The sequence below is a fragment of the Bos grunniens genome, chromosome 4 (genome assembly GCF_055505025.1).
Source record: "Bos grunniens cultivar Pamir isolate PY7600 chromosome 4, Bosgru_T2T1.0, whole genome shotgun sequence".
NCBI lineage: Eukaryota > Metazoa > Chordata > Mammalia > Artiodactyla > Bovidae > Bos > Bos grunniens.
Window position 1 is genome coordinate 21,297,060 of NC_141168.1, and position 23,525 is coordinate 21,320,584.

General features: G+C 41.0%; 1 protein-coding gene and 1 long non-coding RNA gene across 18 annotated transcripts in view; one reads left to right on the forward strand and one right to left on the reverse strand.

Annotated features, from left to right (window-relative positions):
- The window catches only part of LOC147373751 (solute carrier family 23 member 2-like), an 87,590-nt gene that overhangs the window by 44,865 nt on the left and 19,200 nt on the right, over window positions 1-23,525 (forward strand). Inside the window, exon 1 of one of the 16 annotated variants that reach the window (XM_086395476.1) lies at window positions 21,165-21,274. The exons of the other annotated variants lie outside the window; for them this stretch is intronic. The gene's annotated coding sequence lies outside the window, so the exon portion shown is untranslated. Of the gene's footprint in view, window positions 1-21,164; window positions 21,275-23,525 lie in introns of those variants that run through there. 16 annotated transcript variants of the gene reach the window in all.
- LOC147373753 (uncharacterized) lies at window positions 1,805-22,324 on the reverse strand. Of its 2 annotated transcripts, none has more exons than XR_015162043.1 (4): window positions 22,152-22,324; window positions 8,447-8,548; window positions 3,203-3,407; window positions 1,805-2,238 (listed from the first exon to the last, which is right to left on the reverse strand). It is a non-coding gene; the product is annotated as an uncharacterized LOC147373753 (long non-coding RNA). The 2 variants fall into 2 exon arrangements; XR_015162042.1 differs by having other exon boundaries at window positions 3,199-3,407.

Consider the following 23,525-nt stretch of genomic DNA (forward strand, 5'->3'; position numbering starts at 1 on the left):
GGTTTGAACATTCTTTGGCATTGCCCTTTTTTGGGATTGAAATGAAAACTGTACAAGGTATTTTGCTCAGGCATCACTCTAGACCTCATTTACTGTCTTAGTGTGCCTCCCCCAAGCTCACTAGGACTGGACCAAAGGCATTCCAAAACTCAGGGCTATGGACCTAGAGCAGAGTCTGTTAGTAGATATCCCTGGGAGTCTAGCTGACAAGCCTTAGTGAAGCCAGGGTCCATCCAGCATCCCACCCAGTCCAAGTTCAGCACCTTCATGGCTGCAGTAAGGGTCACATCCTCAGAACGTGACAGATGAAGGAAGAGGGAATACAGAGGAGACACATTCCTAACAAGATTCCTATTCTTACCCAAGTGTGACCAATGAGAGGGAATAGAATTGACAAAACACTCCAATGGGGGGTGGGGCGGAGGGACAATGATGTAAGTCCTGATCTGACTCCAAAGGCCTGAAAACCAGGAGTGTTGATATCTGGGGGCAGCAGAAGACAGATGTCCCAGCTCAAGCAGGAAGTGAAAATGTTCTTCCTCTGCCTTTTGGCTCTGCTGAGTCCCTCAAAGGATTGGATGGCACTCATTCACATTGGGTGGGCTTCCCTGGTGCCACTAATGGTAAAGAACCCGACTGCCAGTGCAGGAGACGTAAGAGACATGGGTCCAGTCCCTGGGTCAAGAAGATCCCCTGGAGAACAGCATGCCAGTATTCTTGCCTGGAATATACCCAGTACAAACCAGCTCCAATATTCTTGCCTGGAGAATCCTGTGGACAGAGGAGCCTGGCGGACTGCTGTCCATTGAGTCACTAAAAGTCTGACATGACTGAAGTGATTTAGCAGAGAGAGATGCTCATTTTGGGTAGGGCTATCTGCTTCATTCAGTTCACCAATTCAAACACTAATCTCTTCTGGAAACACCGCAGAAATAACATTTTATCAGCTGTCTGGGCATCCTTCAGTCCAGTTGACATATAAAGTTCACCATCACATTGTGTATATGTTCCACTTTAGTAAACACTAGCAAATACATTTCTGAAATGGATGTTCCAGTTTACCCTCCTGCCAGCATCATACGTGAGTCCCAGTTACTCCACAATCTCACCAACATTTTCTTGTTAGCCACTCTACTGAGTGCATTATGGTAAACTTGTATCATTCTTTTATGATGCTATTGAATGATATAGAATTAACTGTAATTGTCCTCATCTTATAGGTCTATTTGAACACCTGGACTCATTTTTGCTCCTATGCTTGCCACATTAACAGGTGTGTTTGTGTGTGTGTATGTGTATGTGTATGTGTGTATATGCTCAGTCGTGTATGATTCTTTGTGACCCCATGGACTGTAGCCTGCCAGGCTCCTCTGTGCATGAAATGTTCCAGGCAAGAATACTGGAGTATGTTGCCATTTCCTAAACCAGCAGATCTTCCCGACCTAGAGATCAAACCCAAGTCTCTTGCATCTCATTCACTGGCAGGCAGATTCTTTACTACTGCGCCACCTGGGAAGCCCTTTAACCAGTGACTAGAGTTCAATCCTCAATGTAGATTTTGTTATTTATCATTATTTCTGGGACTTTCATTTCATCAAGTATCATGTAAATCACCTGTGAGCTCATAGTTAGTCTATGACCTGTCTATGACCTTTTAATCTCAAAGTTTACACAGACCATGTCCTAAATATGCCAGCATCACTGTAGGTACTGGCTACTTTCACAGTGTTCATTCCTCGTGTGGGGATTTTCTCCCTGGGACTTGGAAATGGCAAACCTGAAAGAACAACACTCGGACAGTCTCTGCAAGGACTGACAATTTTATTCCTGCAGTCAAGCCTTTTTATAGGAGCAGGGAACAAAGAGCTTAGAGCGTACAGCCAGCAGAGCACATACAAGGCTAAGGTATAATCAGTAAAAATACTTCAAGGACCAGCACGTTTTTAATGGACCATGTGTTTATCTCATGACCCATTTTTCTCAAGCAACGTCTTTAATGTTTAATTGTTAAATCTTGGCGCTGAGCATAGCCAAAGGCAGGAAATGTTCTTCAGCAATCAGTACACAATGCCTGGGTACTTCTGGCCCTTCACCTTTTCCCCAAGGACCCTCTCCTTCAAGGCTATTTTGCACTGTGCCTCCCAACATATCCTCCTTTTGTTTTTAGTTTAAGCATGGCAGCTGCTAGTTGGACTCCGTTGTGAGAGGCACGGAGTCTTGAGTAGAGACATCTGTGTCCTATAACCAATGACAGAAAAAGCAGAGCAATTAATACATATATAAAAAGGTTGCCTCCTGAAAACCAAGTTCCAGGATTCAGAGAGGATAATGTTTTGGTTAAAGTATCATAAAATTGGGTGCTATACAATTCCTTAGGTATTTTAACTTGAAAATTAGCAATTTGTTGTTTTAGAAGGTTAATGTCCAAACTTGAGTTATCCGTGAGATCCTGCAAATGTGCTTTAACTTTATCCCAAGGATACTCAGTGCCATTACAGGGCATGTTAGTCAGACAGAAAGAAGTAAAATTCCAGTGACAACGTGTATGTGTTTGGAAAGTAAGTTGCTATATTTGATCTCCTATATTAATTACCACTGCTTGTAATTCATTAATTCGTGTTTGCAATCGCTGATCTATTTGAGCTTGTCGAGTCCAGAGATCATGGGAATCTTTGTGCCAAGCAGTTATAAAATCATGATTCTGTATAGAATTGTGTAGTGCCATACCAGATAGGGTTCCTACTGTAACAATAGATATTAGACTAAGAATACCAGCAATAACCCATCCTATTATGCGCTTTGACCTCTTTAAGCCATTTTTGAGCAGAACTGAGAGAAATACAGAGTCGGTCCATGGTTCTGTGAGGTTAACAGGAAGCCACAATTCAGATCTCTGCTTGACTATTGCAATATTGACATTATGATGTGAAATAGTATGGTTTAAACACGTATACAAGGCACATGCTATACAGTTAACAATCTTAGCAGAAAGATCTATATCAAAGTTACCTACAATAAACATGTATGGGAAGTGCACACAAGGTTGGATATAACCTGTACTGTTGGTGATGGACGGGGAGGCCTGGCGTGCTGCGATTCATGGGGTCGCAAAGAGTCGGACACGACTGAGCGACTGATCTGATCTGATTGTATAAAAAGGTATAGTTTTGAGGTTTTAAGGCTTTTGCAGTCCCATACACACTGGCAAAGTGCTCCAATGCAGCAGGAATCTTCCACACATGCCATTGCTCAGGTCCGGGGTTCAGACGTTGACGTTTTCTCTTCAGCTCCTCTATGGTCATTGACGAGACCCTTCGTGTCAGCTGCGTCACCTGTCGGGGGAGTCCAGTCTCCGGGTACTTCTCAGTAATGGACATGGCGAAGTGGAACCCAGATTTCTTCTCCATCTGCAACAACAAGACCATAACCTTTGCCTAGGAGTCGTAAGATTCCTGGCAGCCATTGATTAAACTATTTATACCATATTGGTGTGTTGGCTTCTAACAGTTTCTTACTGTTTTCCTCTACAAAATGTCTGCTGCACGAGTATTAGAACTATCTTTTATTAATATTTTAAAAATTTAAGGAATAAAGAGTTAAAGATAATAACAATTGAGGGTTCATAGGATAAGAAGTGTATCTTCTCTTCCATATTCCCCCTTTTAGTTTTAATAAATGAGTTTTAAGAGTACGATGGGCTCTTTTGATAATTGGTTGACCCTGGGGATTATAGGGTGTCCCCGTGATGTGTGTTATATTCCATTCCAGTAGAAATGAACGAAATGAGTGAGAGGTAAATGCAGGCCCATTATCTGTTTTTAAGACCGAAGGTATCCCCATAACAGGGAAGATGAGTAAAAGTGTGGAAATGGTGTGTTTGTTGGATTCTGAAGAGATAGGCAGTGCCCATATAAAACCTGAAAATGTATCAATTGAGACCAAAAGCAAAGAAAACTTTCCTAAGGAGCAATGAGTGAAGTCAGATTGTCAAAGGGAGTTAGGCTGTTGCCCATGAGGATTAACTCCTGAAATTGTGGTATGTAAGTGCAGAGGAGCGCAGATGTCATAGGATTTAATGATATGTTTCGCTTCAGTGAGGGGAATATGGTATTTAGAGTGCAATCTTTTAGCATTGGTATGAAGATTAGCATGTTCATCAATAGCAGATGTAAAGACAGGAGCTATGAACCTATCAATAGCATCATTTCCTGCAGCCAGGGGGCCAGGTAAACCTGAATGAGCACGTATATGTGCAATGAAGAAGGGTTCCATACGTGATCGAATTAAGGCTTGAGTCTTTGAAAAGAGAATATATAATTCTTCATCTAGGTTGTATAAAAAGGCAGTAACAAAATCGGGGAAAAGGGAAGCAAGGTATCTGGAATCAGTATATATATTACAGGGTAATGGTTGAAGAGACAGAAGAGCATATAAAGCATATAATTCAACTCTTTGTATTGACGAATAGGTAGTAGGTAATTTCTCTTTGATATCAGGGCCGACAATCCCAGCTATGCCTTTCTTGTTGCCATCAGTGAAATAGGTAGGTGCATTTGAAATAGGCTGGGATGCAATGATATTAGTTACTATAAATTTAGTAAATTGTAGGAAGTCCCATAATTTTCCTTTAGGCAAATGGAATGAGATAACATTCTGAAAATCATTTAATGCTATTTGCATGGTCATGTTATATTGTAAAGCAATTTGTAATTCTCTTTTTGTCAAGGGGACATGTATTGCATATGGATTAAATCCAGTTAAGGTTTGTATATGGTTCCTTCCTGATACAATTAGTTGCCCTATTTTCTCAATGTATGATACGATTTTTTTTGACTGTTTAGTATGTAGATATAACCATTCTATTGGGCTTTTTTGAGCTATGATTGCAGTAGGTGAATGTTTAGTAGGAAATATATATAAATAAATAGGTTGGGTATGATCCAGCCGAGTTGAGAAAGATTGTTGAACGTGTTTTTCAACAAATTTTAGTTCTTCTTTTGCTTCTGTTGTTAGCTGTCTAGGACTATTAGGGTCAGGAGGTCCTTCTAAAATGTTGAATAAATTTTGTAATGTATAGGTGGGAATGCCAATGGATGGCCGAAGCCAATTAATATCTCCTATCAACTTTTGAAAATCATTTAATGTGCGTAGAGAATGCATAGAGATTTGAGGTTTTTGAGGTTTTATCTTAGACTCTTCCATAACATGTTCTAAGTAATTAAAGGGTGCTTTCAATTGAATTTTATCTGGCGCAACAAGCAGGCCATGATTTTGAAGAGTGGTAGTGATTTTGTCATATAACTGTTGTAAATAGAGTTCAGATTCCATGGAGAGGAGTATATCATCCATATAATGAATTATGAAAGCAGTAGGATATTTATCTCTAATGGGTTGTAATAAAACAGATATGAGATATTGGCAAATGGTAGGAGAGTTCATCATTCCCTGAGGTAAAACCTTCCATTTAAATCTTTGATAGGAGCCATGTGATTTATAGAAGGAACTGAAAAAGCAAAACGTTTTCTATCTTTAGGATGTAAAGGTATAGTAAAAAAGCAATCTTGTAAATCAGTAATAATTATAGACCATCCTTTTGGCACCATGGAAGGGGAGGGCAATCCAGGTTGTAAGGGCCCCATAGGAATCATGGTATTATTAACATTTCTTAAATCTATCAATATTCGCCATTTTTCTGATTTCTTTTTTATGACAAAAATGGGAGAATTCCATGGGGAAAATGAAGGCGCTATATGATTTTTCTGTAGTTGCTCAGTTATTAATTGTGTGAGAGCTGCCAACTTTTCTTTAGTCAGGGGCCATTGAGGTGTCCATATTGAGGTATTAGATTCCCAATCGAGAGGCAGCAGTGTTAACCTAATGGCCCCCATTAAAAAGGCTCATTCAGAGAAATCGTGGCTTTCGTTTGTTCAAGAAAATCCCTTCCCCATAAATTAATGGGGATATTGGTAATATATGGTTTGATGTAAGCTACAATTTGATCAGGACCATAAGCTTGTAAATAGGATGCACTGACAAAAGTTTTAAGGCAATGGCACCCCACTCCAGTACTCTTGTCTGGAAAATCCTATGGACGGAGGAGCCTGGTAGGCTGCTGTCCATGGGGTCTCGAAGAGTCGGACACGACTGAGCGACTTCACTTTCACTTTTCACTTTCATGCATTGGAGAAGGAAATGGCAACCCACTCCAGTGTTCTTTCCTGGAGAATCCCAGGGATGGGGGAGCCTGGTGGGCTGCCATCTATGGGGTCGCACAGAGTTGGACACGACTGAAGCGACTTAGCAGCAGCAGCCTTGCTTACCCGTTACAGCCTGGAAGGAGCCACAGTCTTACCCCATTCAAGGGGCCATTCTTCAGTTCTAATAATGGAAATGTTGGCTCCTGTATCCAACATACCTGTGAAATCTTTTCCCCGTATCTTTAGAGTAAGCATAGGCTTTTGATGTTCCTTTAATAAGGTAGATAGTGCGGCGGTAAGATTGGTGCTACCAAAACCCCCCTGCCTAATTTTATCAGATGCCCTCGATGGTCTGACATATGGCAAAAGTAATAATTGTGCAAAGCACTCCCCTTTTTGTAAGTATATATTTCCTAATTTTACGACATTCACCATGACATGTATCTCTCCTTCATAATCTTCATCCATAACTCCAGTCAACACTACTAAACCTTTCATGGTACAACTGCTACGTCCTAAAATTAGTCCCATTGTTCCGGATGGGACTGGACTGTAATATCCAGTGGGGATTTTATGAGGATTGTATAATTCTATTAACTCCGTGTCATAAGGACTAGGTATATCAATGCAAGCACTCTTAGATGTAGCTGCTTGTAGTGTCATAATGTGGGGTCCTCCTTTTGTAGTGGGGCTAGAGGATAGCCCCTTTATTAGTTTCCTTGTTGTTTTTGTTGTACCTCTGTAGTTATTGCATTTCCATCCTTATCGAATTTGGAATGACATTCATTCAACCAATGGAACCCCTTTTTACACTTTGGGCAAACTCCTGGGGGCCTTTTTTTTTTTTTTTTAGAAGTAGTATTATTTTTGGCTTTTTTCCCTGGCATTCGGCATTGTTTTTTCATATGGTTGGCCTTCCCGAAGTTAAAACATTAAGCATTGGTAACCTTTTGCACATTAAAAGTTTCTAGTGTCGCTAATTTTGCTCTATGGGACATAGATCCGATATCTCTATAAGCTTTCCAGTACTCCATAAGACAACCAGTTTTTCGAATTTGTCTAAGCATGGATTGACATTCCTCATTGGCATTTTCACAGGCAAGTTGTTTTAAAATAATATTTTGTAAGGTTTCATCTTTGATAGATTTTTCAATGGCATCCTTTAATTTTCCTATAAATTGGGAATATTCCTCTTCATGTCCTTGGGTAATCTTAACAAATGAACTATCAGAGTTAACATTATCAACCTTTGCCCATACTCTGCAAGAAATTTCTTTAATGAAATGCAGCATTTGAGGGGTAATATTAGCTAATTGCGTAGTCGTATCAGCCATGGCTCCTGTTCCAGTAAGTATATCATAGGTTAAATTGGCGGGGTTACCATGAGATTGCTGGTCAATCACCATCTGTTGGGCTTCATCATTAACCCACATTTGCCATTGAAGTAATTGTTGAGAATTTAGAATCATCTTCGCTACTTGAAAAAAATCATATGGCATCCAATGATCAGCCCATCCTCTGAGGAATTCTACACAATAAGGAGACGTAGGTCCATACAGAGTGCATGCTTTCTTAAAGCTAGACAACATACCAAAATCTAAACCAGCCCAAGCATTCTGGCCTTGGGCAGGTTGATCAAACTGTATTGGAAAAGCGAAAGCGCAAGCAGGCATCTCCAGAGGAGGATTGAAATGGTTAGTACGAGCAAAGTTAGCAACTGCTGTTACAGGTGGAGCAGAAGGGAAAACCTCAGATTTGGGCCGTCCGTTGAATGAAATGACTTCCACTCTAAGTGGTTTCAGTTTTGATGCATCCTGTATACATATGTCTCCAAGCTGTTTTCCTAGGGATTGTGTCTGATTGAGCATAACATTCTTATATTTCAAAGCACCTTGCATATCTTGTTCCTTAAGCTCATATTCATGTAAAGACTGAACAGTTTCCACTTCCAAATCAATATTATGCCCTTAAATTTGTTCTATGACAGCCCGTATGAGTGACCATGTAACCCACCATTGAGGGGGAACATGGACTCCTTGCCGATATGCTCGCAAAACATTATTCTTAACTCTTTTCCATATGTCTAGATTGAGCATCCCTTCCTCTGGGAACCATGGATTATGTTCCAGTAAAATATGATAGCAGTCGTTCAACTGATCTCTTGAAACACTAACGCCATTTTGTTTCAAAAAGTGATGCATTATAGAAATGAAAGGAATCTTACTGCTATGTTGTCCCATCCTGCTTACCTCTTTCTGCAGGACTCGCCGCTTTGTTCAGTCTTCCTATCAAGTCCCTGTTTGGGCGCCACCTTGTGGGGATTTTCTCCCTGGGACTTGGAAACGGCGAACCTGAAAGAACAACACTCGGACAGTCTCTGCAAGGACTAATTTTATTCCTGCAGTCAAGCCTTTTTATAGGAGCAGGGAACAAAGAGCTTAGAGCATATGACCAGGAGAGCACGTACAAGGCTAAGGTATAATCAGTAAAAGATACTTCAAGGACCAGCGCGTTCTTAATGGCCCATGTGTTTATCTCATGACCCATTTTTCTCAAGCAACGTCTTTAATGTTTAATTGTTAAATCTTGGCACCGAGCATAGCCAAAGGCAGGAAATGTTCTTCAGCAATCAGTACACAATGCCTGGGTACTTCTGGCCCTTCGCCTTTTCCCCAAGGACCTTCTCCTTCAAGGCTATTTTGCACTGTGCCTCCCAACACCTCGTTGTCCATTCAGTACAGCCCACTATACTTTGGGTCTAGCTTTATTAGATGTGTTTCAGTTTCATAGAACCAACTATGATGCCAGCACCCCTCATCCCGGATTGAAGATGTATCTAGAAGTATGACTAAGAAATCATTTTCTTATTCCTATTTAAACACAATGGGCAAAAGTAGCATTATTTGATGAAAGATTTGGTGACTCCAATTCATTCTGCCACCATCTTTTTTTTTCCCCATGATGAGCCCTTTTCAACCCATTTTCTTGCTCCTAGAGGGGGTTTTGAGTTTTTCTCCCCTAACTTTTAATTAGTGGGCAGGAAAAATAACATTGCTAAACCTTCCTTTGTGTGTCCTTTCCCAAGGTACTTTCACATGATTTAATAAATATATTGTCACTGGATTCTTTCCACTGGGTAGGATGCATGTCTTCTTCTGAAAAACACCAGACTTTCCAATCCGGCCCATAAATACCATCCGAATACCAGCAAGTCAAATTAAATTGATTCTAGTATTCCATCTTAAGGAACACAACTAAAGCTCTAGTCCTGGGAAAATAAGATTTCTTTACCCTCTGCTCTAACTGCTCCACTGGCGACTCACTTTTGTGCCCCATTTTCAGCTTGATCTTGAGCTTACACTGTGTTACCCTGCAAAGCTTGCCCTTCCTGCCTTTGTCACCCACATTTTATTGCTTCAAGCACATATTCTAATTTTGCAGTAATTTTGCTGCTTTGGGGTGAAGTGTCATGAAATATGGAGAAGGCAATGGCACCCCACTCCAGTACGCTTGCCTGGAAAATCCCATGGACGGAGGAGCCTGGTAGGCTGCAGTCCGTGGGGTCGCTAGGAGTCAGCAGTACTGAGCGACTTCACTTTCACTTTTCACTTTCATGCATCGGAGAAGGAAATGGCAACCCACTCCAGTGTTCTTGCCTGGAGAATCCCAGGGATGGCGGAGCCTGGCGGGCTGCAGTCTATAAGGTTGCACAGAGTCGGACATGACTGAAGCGACTTAGCAGCAGAATCAGCAGTCATGAAATATGAAAAGATCAATGGATATTGTATTTCTTGCTCCATTCCTGTCATGTTCATGCTGTGAAAAGTGATCCTTGAGCTGTTTAATATATAAGTTGATCTTCATGGTGATTTCAGTCTGGGTTGCTAGTCCCTATGTCGTAGCCTGGGCCAGGGCTTCAGTGATAGGATAAGCAAAGTTCAAATCAGAAACACTGTCCATACCAGGTTTTTCTTGTTGTTCAGTCAGTAAGTCATGTCTGACTCTGCGACCCCATGGACTACAGCAGGCCAGGCTTCCCTGTCCTTCACTGTCTCCTGGAGTTTGCTGAAACTCATGTCCATTGAGTTGGTGATGCCATCCAACCATCTCATCCTCTGTCACCCCCTTTTCCTCCTGTCCTCAATTTTTTCCCAGCATCAGGATCTTTTTCAATGAGTCAGCTCTTCACATCAGGTGGCCAAAGTATTGGAGTTTCAGCTTCCAATGAATATTCAGGGTTGATTTCCTTTAGGATTGACTGGTTTGATCTCCTTGCTGTCCAAGGGACTCTCAAGAGTCTTCTCCAGCACCACAGTTCTCCAGAACCACCAGGTTTTTAAAGAGTGTTAAAAACCGTCCCTACTCTGTGGACTGTCCAGTTCAGGCAGCCTACCAGCTCTGTGATGGGCCATTTATCCTCATGTTCTCCCACTAGAGGCACCTGTGCCCATCACTGTCATCAATCAATCAATCATTGTCATCAATCTGGATCATCCTTGGAAACACAAACAATGTCAGATAGAGATGGAGATTGTGCAGTTTCTGAGTCCACGTGTGTGTGGCTTGTGACCCGAGGTGTCATCTCCTGGACCATAGCGACTACATTCAAAGTCATACTTCCCTCCTCTTTTGTAAGACACGGGGACATTGATATGAACCACCAGTATTTGAGATTTGACTATTAAGTCCTGTCCCATAAAAGGTGAAATTTCAGTACAGCCTCTATGACCAACTTGCCAGACCAAAGTGCTAGTCCATTGGCTACAGCTTGAGAATCTAAAATTCTAAAGGGATGATTCTGGGTAATTTCATGTCCACTGCCACATCACACACATTGTTCATTGGCTGGACTTAGACTTGCCTTCCTTCCTCCATCAAAGCCCTTCTACTGAAATGTTACACTCTTTCAGTCTCAGTCTTTCTCAAGTGGATGAGCAGCACCTTCAGCAAGACTCCAACTTGCTTTTTGAATTTAAAGACCCACATAGTGAGATCCAAATCTTGGTTGCTAGAGTTAGATTATCTTGTGAAGTAGTGTCCAGGGAAGGCAGGGACTGTCACTTATTCATGGATCCTATGAACTCCTCCTTGTGTAACCATGTTTTCTTCTCCTGAATGTAACTATTTCCTTTTAATCAGCAAGTTCTGTTGATGAGACTTAGCATGCACGCACACCCCTTCCTTATTTGAATGTCTTTCTGACATCATTCAAGATATCATTGAGATTTCTGATCTTGGAATTATCTGGTGCAGGTCAGTAGTACTCTAATTCCAAACAGTGCCGAGTAGCAGACTAGTTAGGAATGGCCTTTCAGAAGGAGAGTGGCTGAATAGCTCCTTTGGGCCACCTCTGCACCAAATGCCCCACTCAGAGCTGTAGCATCTGGCATCTGCCAGGGTCAGCCCTCATTCAGCATGGACTCAACCACCAACACTTCTGTTATCTCAGGAGTGCTGTTCTGGTTGGGATGCTGGTCTGAGACCAGTCTGAGCCATAACTTGTGAATTTCAGCCAGAACTTTCTGCTGTTCTTCCCTTTCAAAAACAGCCTTTCTGCACATGCCTGTGCTCTGATGTGCAGTCCAAGAGCACACCAGACGCAATGTACTTCAGTGATCTATCAAGTCCTTGTGCTTCCTTTCTTTTCTCAAGGTGGACTCAGAGTTAACAGGGGTTTTTAGCATTTAATAAACTTTTCCGTGTAGCTCTAGACCAAGACATACCTAAGGATTTCATTTGTCAAGCTGGTGGACCCTGGATTTTTGCCAGGTCAATTGGCTAACCTTCAAATGCCATTTGTCGAACCACTTTTTTCAAAGCAGGGTATATTTCTTCTTCAGTGCAACCTATTTGTATTATATCATCAATAGCATGAATCACAAAACACATGTGATTTGAGGTTTGGTTTTGTTTCTACTCTCCCCCAGGGAGGCAATACTTGGCTTTGGTAAATGCAAATTAAAACTAAGCAAAGAATAAGAAGTGGAAATTTTAATTAACTATCAAGTTAAGGAAAAAAAAAAAAGAGGGATTTTATTCGAGCCATACTGAGGATTATAACCCAGGGAGTGGATTGTCAGGCAGCTCTGGGAACTGTTTCACCTGTTAGAAGTCAAAGACATAGTCATATACATTTTTGAGAAAAAGGATCATATGTTAAAATGACATACTGATATTTCATGTAAAGTTCACCAGGGATACATTGTCCAGGTAAGCACATAGACAGGAGCAGCAGGTCACCATGACTCCCAATAGAGCTGAGAAAGAACACTATTCTTTCAAGAAGTTACATTGCTACAACCTAGAGGGGTGGGATGGGCAGGAAGATGGGAGAGAGGTTCCAGAGGGAGGGAACATATGTATACCTATGGCTGATTCATGTTGATGTTTGGCAGAAACCAACACAATTCTGTAAAGCACTAATCCTTCAATTAAAAGATAAATAAATTAAAGAAGTTACATTGTTAACATCAGAAGAAAGAAAAAAAAAACTGCTTTACAGTTTATCTGGCCCTTCTATCTTTGAAGAGCTCCGGTTAATGTGTAATGTGGGTGGACACTGCATTTTAGGGAGGGAGGAGGCCCAAATAAACAGAAGGAGTTTAATATTTAATTTTTTTTCTTGTCTTCCTTTGTTGTTGTTGTTGTTCAGTCGCTCAGTTGTGTCTGACTCTTTGCGACCCCATGGACTGCAGCACGCAGGCTTCCCTGTCCTTCACCATCACCCAGAGTTTGTTCAAATTCATGTCCATCGAGTTGGTGATGCCATCCAACCATCTCATCCTCTGTCGTCTCCTTCTCCTCCTGCCTCCAATCTTTCCCAGCATCAGGGTCTTTTCCAGTGTGTCAGCTCTTCATATCAGGTGACCAAAGGATTGGAGCTTCAGCTTCAACATCAGCCCTTCCAATGAATATTCAGGATTTATTTCTTTTATATATCCTGGTTAGATCTCTTTGCAGTCCAAGAGGCTCTCAAGAGTCTTTTCCAGCACCACAGTTCAAAAGTATCAATTCTTTGGTGCTGAGCCTTCTTTATGGTCCAGCTCTCACATCCATACATGACGACTGGAAAAACCACAGCTTTGACTATATGGACCTTTGTTGGCAAAGTAATGTCTCTGCTTTTTTAATATACTGTCTAAGTTTGTTATAGCTTTTCTTCCAAGGAGCAATCATCTTTTATATTTAATTTTTTTCTTGTCTGCCTTAAAATATGAATTTTATTTCATCAGTTTCTTTACCCTGATCTGCTAGATGCCAGGGGCACGATTTCCCTTTCACTTAGACTTACCGAGAACTATAATTCCTTTTTTTAAAACTTATTTTTGGCTGGGCTGGGCCTTCATCGCTGTGCACGGGCAAGTGGGGGCTACTCTCTAGTTGTGGTGCATGGGCTTCTCATTTCAGTGGCTTCTCTTGTTGCGGAGCATGGGCTCCAGGGTACCTGGGCTTCAGTGGGTGAGGCACGTGGATCAGTAGGTGCGGCTCCCGGGCTCTAGAGCACAGGTTCAATAGTTGTGGCCCATGGGCTTAGTTGCTCTATGGCATGTGGGATCTTCCTGGATCAGGGATGGAACCCGTGTGTCCTGCACTGGCAAGTGGATTCTTTGTCACTGAGGGACCAGGGAAGACCCAAGCACTATAATTTCTTATACAAGAATCTCTTGCCTTCGTTCTATCTGAGAAGAAAGGTCCAACAAGTTAATTTGTCTCCTCTCCTGCCCGAGCTCTTCTGTTGCTCCAATCCTTCCTGTGTTCTAATGACGTGGCTGCTCTAACACTGTAATAGTCAGAAGCAGTTACCTTGTTCTGAGGACACAGTACTAGTAGTGAGAGGATGTTTAGGGATGTGGGTCATGCTGAGCTTGCACCGAGCACAGGATCCCAAGCGACAGACATAACCGTGTTTCTTTAGTGCGTTCACTATTCTTGTGTTTCTGAGTCCTCTAAAGCAAGAGTCAGCAAGCTGTGGCTCTTGGACCAAATCTAGCCTGTAATCTGTTTTGTGCTGTGCTCAGTCGTGTCTGACCCTTTGTGACCCCGTGGACTGTAGCCCACCAGGCTCCTCTGTCCATGGGGATTCTCCCAGCAAGAACACTGGAGTGGGTTGCTACCCCCTGGAGTGGGTCCTCCAGGGGATCTTCCCAACCCAGGGATCGAACCCAGTTCTCCTGTGTTGCAGGTGGATTCTTTACTGTCTGAGCCACCAGGGAAGCCCAAGAATACAGGAGTGGGTAGCCTATCCCTTGTCCAGGGCTCTTCCTGACCCAGGAATCGAACTGGGGTCTCCTGCATTGCAAGTGGTTTCTTCTTCTTTTTTTTTTTTTTTTTAAACTTTACAATATTGTATTAGTTTAGCCAAATATCGAAATGAATCCGCCACAGGTATACCCACGTTCCCCATCCTGAACCCTCCTCCCTCCTCCCTCCCCTACCCTCCCTCTGGGTCGTCCCAGTGCACCAGCCCCAAGTGTCCAGTACCGTGCATCGAACCTGGACTGGCGACTCGTTTCATACATGATATTATACATGTTTCAATGCCATTCTCCCAAATCTCCCCACCGTCTCCCTCTTCCACAGAGTCCATAAGACTGTTCTATATATCGGTGTCTCTTTTGCTGTCTCGTACACAGGGTTATTGTTACCATCTTTCTAAATTTCATATATATGCGTTAGTATACTGTATCGGTGTTTTTCTTTCTGGCTTACTTCACTCTGTATAATAGGTTCCAGTTTCATCCACCTCATTAGAACTGATTCAAATGTATTCTTTTCAATGGCTGAGTAATACTCCATTGTGTATATGTACCACAGCTTTCTTATCCATTCATCTGCTGATGGGCATCTAGGTTGCTTCCATGTCCTGGCTATTATAAACAGTGCTGGGATGAACATTGGGGTACACGTGTCTCTTTCCCTTCTGGTTTCCTCAGTGTGTATGCCCAGCAGTGGGATTGCTGGATCATAAGGCAGTTCTATTCCCAGTTTTTTAAGGAATCTCCACACTGTTCTCCATAGTGGCTGTACTAGTTTGCATTCCCACCAACAGTGTAAGAGAGTTCCCTTTTCTCCACACCCAATCCAGCATTTATTGCTTGTAGACTTATGGATCGCAGCCATTCTGACTGGCGTGAAATGGTACCTCATAGTGGTTTTGATTTGCATTTCTCTGATAATGAGTGATGTTGAGCATCTTTTCATGTGTTTGTTAGCCATCTGTATGTCTTCTTTGGAGAAATGTCTATTTAGTTCTCTGGCCCATTTTTTGATTGGGTCATTTATTTTTCTGGAGTTGAGCTGTAGGAGTTGCTTGTATATTTTTGAGATTAGTTGTTTGTCAGTTGCTTCATTTGCTATTATTTTCTCCCATTCTGAAGGCTGCCTTTTCACCTTGCTAATAGTTTCCTTTGTTGTGCAGAAGCTTTTAAGTTTAATTAGGTCCCATTTGTTTATTTTTGCTTTTATTTCCAATATTCTGGGAAGTGGGTCATAGAGGATCCTGCTGTGATGTATGTCAGAGAGTGTTTTGCCTATGTTCTCCTCTAGGAGTTTTATAGTTTCTGGTCTTACGTTGAGATCTTTAATCCATTTTGAGTTTATTTTTGTGTATGGTGTTAGAAAGTGTTCTAGTTTCATTCTTTTACAAGTGGTTGACCGGTTTTGCCAGCACCACTTGTTAAAGAGATTGTCTTTAATCCATTGTATATTCTTGCCTCCTTTGTCAAAGATAAGGTGTCCATATGTGCGTGGATTTATCTCTGGGCTTTCTATTTTGTTCCATTGATCAATATTTCTGTCTTTGTGCCAGTACCATACTGTCTTGATAACTGTGGCTTTGTAATAGAGTCTGAAGTCAGGTAGGTTGATTCCTCCAGTTCCATTCTTCTTTCTCAAGATAGCTTTGGCTATTCGAGGTTTTTTGTATTTCCATACAAATTGTGAAATTATTTGTTCTAGCTCTGTGAAGAATACCGTTGGTAGCTTGATAGGGGTTGCATTGAATCTATAAATTGCTTTGGGTAGTATACTCATTTTCACTATATTGATTCTTCCAATCCATGAACATGGTATATTTCTCTATCTATCAGTGTCCTCTTTGATTTCTTTCACCAGTGTTTTATAGTTTTCTATATATAGGTCTTTAGTTTCTTTAGGTAGATATATTCCTAAGTATTTTATTCTTTCCATTGCAATGGTGAATGGAATTGTTTCCTTAATTTCTCTTTCAGTTTTCTCATTATTAGTGTATAGGAATGCAAGGGATTTCTGTGTGTTGATTTTATATCCTGCAACTTTACTATAATCATTGATTAGTTCTAGTAATTTTCTGGTGGAGTCTTTAGGGTTTTCTATGTAAAGGATCATGTCATCTGCAAACAGTGCGAGTTTTACTTCTTCTTTTCCAATTTGGATTCCTTTTATTTCTTTTTCTGCTCTGATTGCTGTGGCCAAAACTTCCAAAACTATGTGGAATAGTAATGGTGAAAGTGGGCACCCTTGTCTTGTTCCTGACTTTAGAGGGAATGCTTTCAATTTTTCACCATTGAGGATAATGTTTGCTGTGGGTTTGTCATACGTAGCTTTTATTATGTTGAGGTATGTTCCTTCTATTCCTGCTTTCTGGAGAGTTCTTATCATAAATGGATGTTGAATTTTGTCAAAGGCTTTCTCTGCCTCTATTGAGATAATCATATGGTTTTTGTTTTTCAATTTGTTAATGTGGTGTATAACATTGATTGATTTGCGGATATTGAAGAATCCTTGCATCCCTGGGATAAAGCCCACTTGGTCATGGTGTATGATCTTTTTAATGTGTTGTTGGATTCTGATTGCTAGAATTTTGTTAAGGATTTTTGCATCTATGTTCATCAGTGATATTGGCCTGTAGTTTTCTTTTTTTGTGGGATCTTTGTCAGGTTTTGGTATTACGGTGATGGTGGCCTCATAGAATGAGTTTGGAAGTTTACCTTCCTCTGCAATTTTCTGGAAGAGTTTGAGCAGGATAGGTGTTAGCTCTTCTCTAAATTTTTGGTAGAATTCAGCTGTGAAGCCGTCTGGACCTGGGCTTTTGTTTGCTGGAAGATTTTTGATTACAGTTTCAATTTCCATGCTTGTGATGGGTCTGTTAAGATTTTCTATTTCTTCCTGGTCCAGTTTTTGGAAAGTTGTACTTTTCTAAGAATTTGTCCATTTCTTCCACGTTGTCCATTTTATTGGCATATAATTGTTGATAGTAGTCTCTTATGATCCTTTGTATTTCTGTGTTGTCTGTGGTGATCTTTCCATTTTCATTTCTAATTTTATGGATTTGATTTTTCTCCCTTTGTTTCTTGATGAGTCTGGCTAATGGTTTGTCCATTTTATTTATCCTTTCAAAGAACCAGCTTTTGGCTTTGTTGATTTTTGCTATGGTCTCTTTTGTTTCTTTTGCATTTATTTCTGCCCTAATTTTTAAGATTTCTTTCCTTCTACTAACCCTGGGGTTCTTCATTTCTTCCTTTTCTAGTTGCTTTAGGTGTAGGGTTAGGTTACTTATTTGACTTTTTTCTTGTTTCTTGAGGTAAGCCTGTATTGCTATGAACTTTCCCCTTAGGACTGCTTTTAAAGTGTCCCACAGGTTTTGAGTTGTTGTGTTTTCATTTTCACTAGTTTCTATGCAAATTTTGATTTCTTTTTTGATTTCTTCTGTGATTTGTTGGTTATTCAGCAGGGTGTTGTTCATCCTCCATATGTTGGAATTTTTAATAGTTTTTCTCGTGTAATTGAGATCTAATCTTACTGCACTGTGGTCAGAAAAGATGCTTGGAATGATTTCTATTTTTTTGAATTTACCAAGGCTAGATTTATGGCCCAGGATGTGATCTATCCTGGAGAAGGTTCCATGTGCGCTTGAGAAAAAGGTGAAATTCATTGTTTTGGGATGAAATGTCCTATAGATATCAATTAGGTCTAACTGGTCTATTGTATCATTTAACGTTTGTGTTTCCTTGTTAATTTTCTGTTTAGTTGATCTATCCATAGGTGTGAGTGGGGTATTAAAGTCTCCCACTATTATTGTGTTATTGTTAATTTCTCCTTTCATACTTGTTAGCATTTGTCTTACATATTGTGGCGCTCCTGTGTTGGGTGCATATATAGTTATAATTGTTATATCTTCTTCTTGGATTGATCCTTTGATCATTATGTAGTGACCATCTTTGTCTCTTTTCACAGCCTTTGTTTTAAAGTCCATTTTATCTGATATAAGTATTGCTACTCCTGCTTTCTTTTGGTCCCTATTTGCATGGAAAATCTTTTTCCAGCCCTTCACTTTCAGTCTGTATGTGGCCCCTGTTTTGAGGTGGGTCTCTTGTAGGCAACATATGTAGGGTCTTGTTTTTGTATCCATTCAGCCAGTCTTTGTCTTTTGGTTGGGGCATTCAACCCATTTACATTTAAGGTAATTAATGATATGTATGATCCCGTTGCCATTTACTTTATTGTTTTGGGTTCGAGTTTATACACCATTTTTGTGTTTCCTGTCTAGAGAATATCCTTTAGTATTTGTTGGAGAGCTGGTTTGGTGGTGCTGAATTCTCTCAGCTTTTGCTTGTCTGAGAAGCTTTTGATTTCTCCTTCATATTTGAATGAGATCCTTGCCAGGTACAATAATCTGGGCTGTAGGTTATTTTCTTTCATCACTTTAAGTATGTCTTGCCATTCCCTCCTGGCTTGAAGAGTTTCTATTGAAAGATCAGCTGTTATTCTAATGGGAATTCCCTTGTGTGTTATTTGTTGTTTTTCCCTTGCTGCTTTTAATATTTGTTCTTTGTGTTTGATCTTTGTTAATTTGATTAATATGTGTCTTGGGGTGTTTTGCCTTGGGTTTATCCTGTTTGGGACTCTCTGGGTTTCTTGGACTTGGGTGATTATTCCCTTCCCTATTTTAGGGAAGTTTTCAACTATTATCTCCTCAAGTATTTTCTCATGGTCTTTCTTTTTGTCTTCTTCTTCTGGGACCCCTATGATTTGAATGTTGTAGCATTTAATATTGTCCTGGAGGTCTCTGAGATTGTCCTCATTTCTTTTAATTCGTTTTTCTTTTATCCTCTCTGATTCATTTATTTCTACCATTCTATCTTCTAATTCACTAATCCTAACTTCTGCCTCTGTTATTCTACTATTTGCTGCCTCCAGAGTGTTTTTAATTTCATTTATTGCATTATTCATTTTATATTGACTCTCTTTTATTTCTTTTAGGTCCTTGTTAAACCTTTCTTGCATCTTCTCAATCTTTGTCTCCAAGCTATTTATCTGTGATTCCATTTTGATTTCAAGATTTTGGATCAATTTCACTATCATTATTCGGAATTCTTTATCAGGTAGATTCCCTATCTCTTCCTCTTTGGTTTGGTGGGCATTTATCCTGTTCCTTTATCTGCTGGGTATTCCTCTGTCTCTTCATCTTGTTTAAATTGCTGAGTTTGGGGTGTCCTTTCTGTATTCTGGCAGTTTGTGGAGTTCTCTTTATTGTGGCATTTCCTCGCTCTGTGTGGGTTTGTACAGGTGGCTTGTCAAGGTTTCTTGGTTAGGGAAGCTTGTGTCGGTGTTCTGGTGGGTGGAGCTGTATTTCTTCTCTCTGGAGTGCAATGAAATGTCTAGTAATGAGTTATGGGATGTCTATGGTTTTGAGGTGACTTTGGGCTGCCTGTATCTTGGAGCTCAGGGCTGTGTTCCTTGCTGCTGGAGAATTTGCTTGGTATGTCTTGCCCTGAAACTTGTTTCACCCAGAGAGGTTTACAGCGTTATATGGAGAAGAGAAGAGTGAGGAGGGAGTTAGAGGTGACCTGAATGAGATGGGATGGAATCAATAGAGGAGAGAGTGGGCTATTCAGTAATCTCTTCCTTATGTGCACTCCACAACTGGACCACTCAGAGTTGTTCACAGAGTTATACAGAGAAAAGAAGAAGGAAGAAGGTGGCAGAGGTGGCCAGGAGGATAAATGGGTGGAATGAAAAGGAGGAAGACAGATCCAGCCAATAATCAGTTCCCTAAGTGTTCTCCACCGTCTGGAACACACAGAAATTCACAGAGTTGGTTAGAGTAGAGAGGGGTTAGGGAAGAGACACAGGTGACCTAGTGGAGAAAAAGGAGAGTCCAAAGGGAGAGAGAGCAGTTAAGCCAGTAATCTCGCTCCCTAGTGAAAAATGGGTACTGAAGATTGGGTTCTTAAAGGTACAAAATTGGTAACAAATACATAAAAGCAAAAATTCAAAATCTAAAGTAGAGTTTGGAATTTCAAAAATACGATGTTAAAGAAAAGAAGAAGGAAAAGAAAGAGAGAAAAAATGAACAAACAAAAACAAACAAGGTCACAAAAATTATAAAGAAAATATAGGTACAAAATTGATAACTAATACCGAAAAGCAAAAGTTAAAAATCTAGAGTAGAGTTTGGAATTTCAAAAATACAATGTTAAAAAAAGAAGAAGAAAGAGAGAGAGAGAGAGAAAAAAAAAAAAAAACAAGAACAAACAAGGTCGCATAAATTATATATATAAAAAAAAATACAGGTACAAAATTGATAACAAATACCAAAAAGCATAAATTAAAAATCTAGAATAGAGTTTGGAATTTCAGATATACAATGTTATTTAAAAGAAGAAGAGAAAGAAACAGAGAAAAAGAAAAAGAAAAAAGGGTCACAGAAATTATATAAAAACAAAAACAAAAAAAACTATAGGTACAAAATTGATAACAAATACTAAAAAGCTAAAATTAAAAATCTAGAGTAGAGTTTGGAATTTCAAAAATACAATGTTAAAGAAAAGAAGGAAAAAGAAAAAAAAAGGTCAAAAAATTATTTAAAAAAAACATATATATGAAGTTTGCTTTAAAAAAAAATAGGGTCTTTTTGTTTTTTGCAAAGTAATCGGTTATAAAAGTGGAAATTAAAGGAATAATAGAGGACTTAATTTTTTTTTATAGGCTCACTCGTGCAGTCGCACTGAGGGGAGGTAGGGAGGGATGCTGCAACCAAACAACATTGGCGTGTGCTCGCAGTGCCTCAGCCACACTGGATCTGCCCCCCGTTCACGGTGCGTGTAGCCTCTCTGCCCACGCTGCTCAGGCTCTAGGTTGCTCCGCTGGGAACCATCCGTGGCCGGCCCTGGACTGCCTGTACTTCCCAGGTCCAAGCCACTCAGGTTCAAGCACTCGCCTAGTCCTCAGAGGTGCAGACTCTCGGTTGGGCCTGAGTTTTGTGCCCTTCCCAGATCCGAGCAGCTCAGGTGATGAGGTGTTTTGCGTGCGCGATTGCTGCAACTTACCGCCTCCCCGCCGCTCGGTTATCTAGTTGTGCACCGGTACACCTTCTCAGGCAGATGTTGACCGTCCAGACCCCCCAAGAAGTTTTAGTTAGCAAAGAAGCCTGCTTACAGTTTTATAGATAATGTCTCTCTGGGCCTGCGATTGCCCCCTTCCGGCTCTGGCTGCCTATCACCGGAGGGGGATGGTCTGCCGCCGGCTATCTCTGTTCAGTCCTTTGTTCTGTGCGCGGGCCTGGCGGTGTCATAGGTTAGGGCTGGCTTTTTGCGTGGTAGATATCCCACAGTCTGGTTTGCTAGCCCAAATTATTTCGCTCAGATAGTGCTCGGGGTATTCAGGCCAGATTCTTGCAATGCAGCCCGCGCCACGCCTCCCTGCCCAGCCCCCGCTTGCTAATGGCGTGTGCAGGCGTCTGCGCTGCTTCTCGGCTGGGAGAGTTACCGTAGGGCTCGCAATGTGCGGGTTTTAATTGTTTATTTTTCCTCCCTGTTATGTTGCCCTCTGTGCTTCCAAGGCTGGGCACAGATTTGGCAGTGAGAAGGTTTCCTGGTGTTTGGAAATTTCTCTCTTTTTAAGACTCCCTTCCCGGGACGGAACTCCATCCCTCCCTCTTTTGTCCCTTTTTTTGTCTTTTATATTTTTCCCTACCTCCTTTCGAAGACTTGGGTTGCTTTTCTGGGTGCCTGATGTCCTCTGCCGGCATTCAGAAGTTGTTTTGTGGAATTTACTCTGCGTTTAAATGTTCTTTTGATGAATTTGTGGGGGAGAAAGTGTTCTCCCTGTCCTACTCCTCCGCCATCTTAGCTCCTCCTCCCCTGCAAGTGGTTTCTTTACCAGCTGAGTTACCAGGGAAGTTACCCAATCTGTTTTTTACTCCTTACCAATTAAGAATAGTTTTTACATTTTATTTATTTATTATTGGCCACACCATGCTGCTGAGTGTGTTCTACTGAACCTTTGTCCCCTGACATGGAAGGGTGGAGTTGTAACCACTGGACCACCAGGGAAGTCCTGGTTTTTACATTTTTTAAGTTGTTTAAAATTTAAAAAAGAATATGTGACAGAAACTACATGTGGCCCACAAAACCTGAAATGTTTACTATCTGACCAGTTACAGAAAAAGTTTGCCAACCCCTTCTCTAAAGCACAGGGCCCAGGGTAGGGGTTCTTCTTGTCCAGATCCAGAACAGTAGCCTCCACTCTTTCTTTCCCACATCACTTCCAAGTGTCTGAGAGTGAGCACAAACCCAGAGTCGTAGCTGTGGTATTTTAGCTCCATCTGCTGGTCCAGGGCTTTTCACCAGTGCTGTAAACATGGGAAAGTTTTCGCAAGTTTCAACTTCCTTTCACTGATCAATGGATTGGTTTAATTCACTGAGCTAGCCTATTGGATGGAGAAGGCAATGGCACCCCACTCCAGTACTCTTGCCTGGAAAATCCCATGGACAGAGGAGCCTGGTAGGCTGTAGTTCATGGGGTCGCCAAGAGTCGGACACGACTGAGCAACTTCACTTTCACTTTTCACTTTCATGCATTGGAGAAGGAAATAGCAACCCACTCCAGTATTCTTGCCTGGAGAATCTTAGGGACGGGGGAGCCTGGTGGACTGCCGTCTATGGGGTCGCACAGAGTCGGACACGACTGAAGCGACTTAGCAGCAGCAGCAGCAGCCTATTGGAATTCAAGGTAGATTTTTCCATGTTTCACTGGGTTATATTTGTTGACACACATCTCAAGTCTTGAAACCACCAATGGTTAGCAGTCCAACTCTACATCACAATAGTAGCCACAAATGAAAGTGAGGCAAATACAGGACCAATAGTCATGTCATTTCTTTCTGGGAGATAAGAAGTAATAGAGAGGACAGGTAAATGGTCATTATGTTGTAAGAAAATGGTGGTAGGGAAGAGATGGTGAGCTCAGGTTTCAACACATTAGACCAATTTAAACTTCACCTTCTGGTATTATGGTAGTTTAAAAAATTTTATATACTTGTGTATGCTTATTTATAAGTGAAATGAA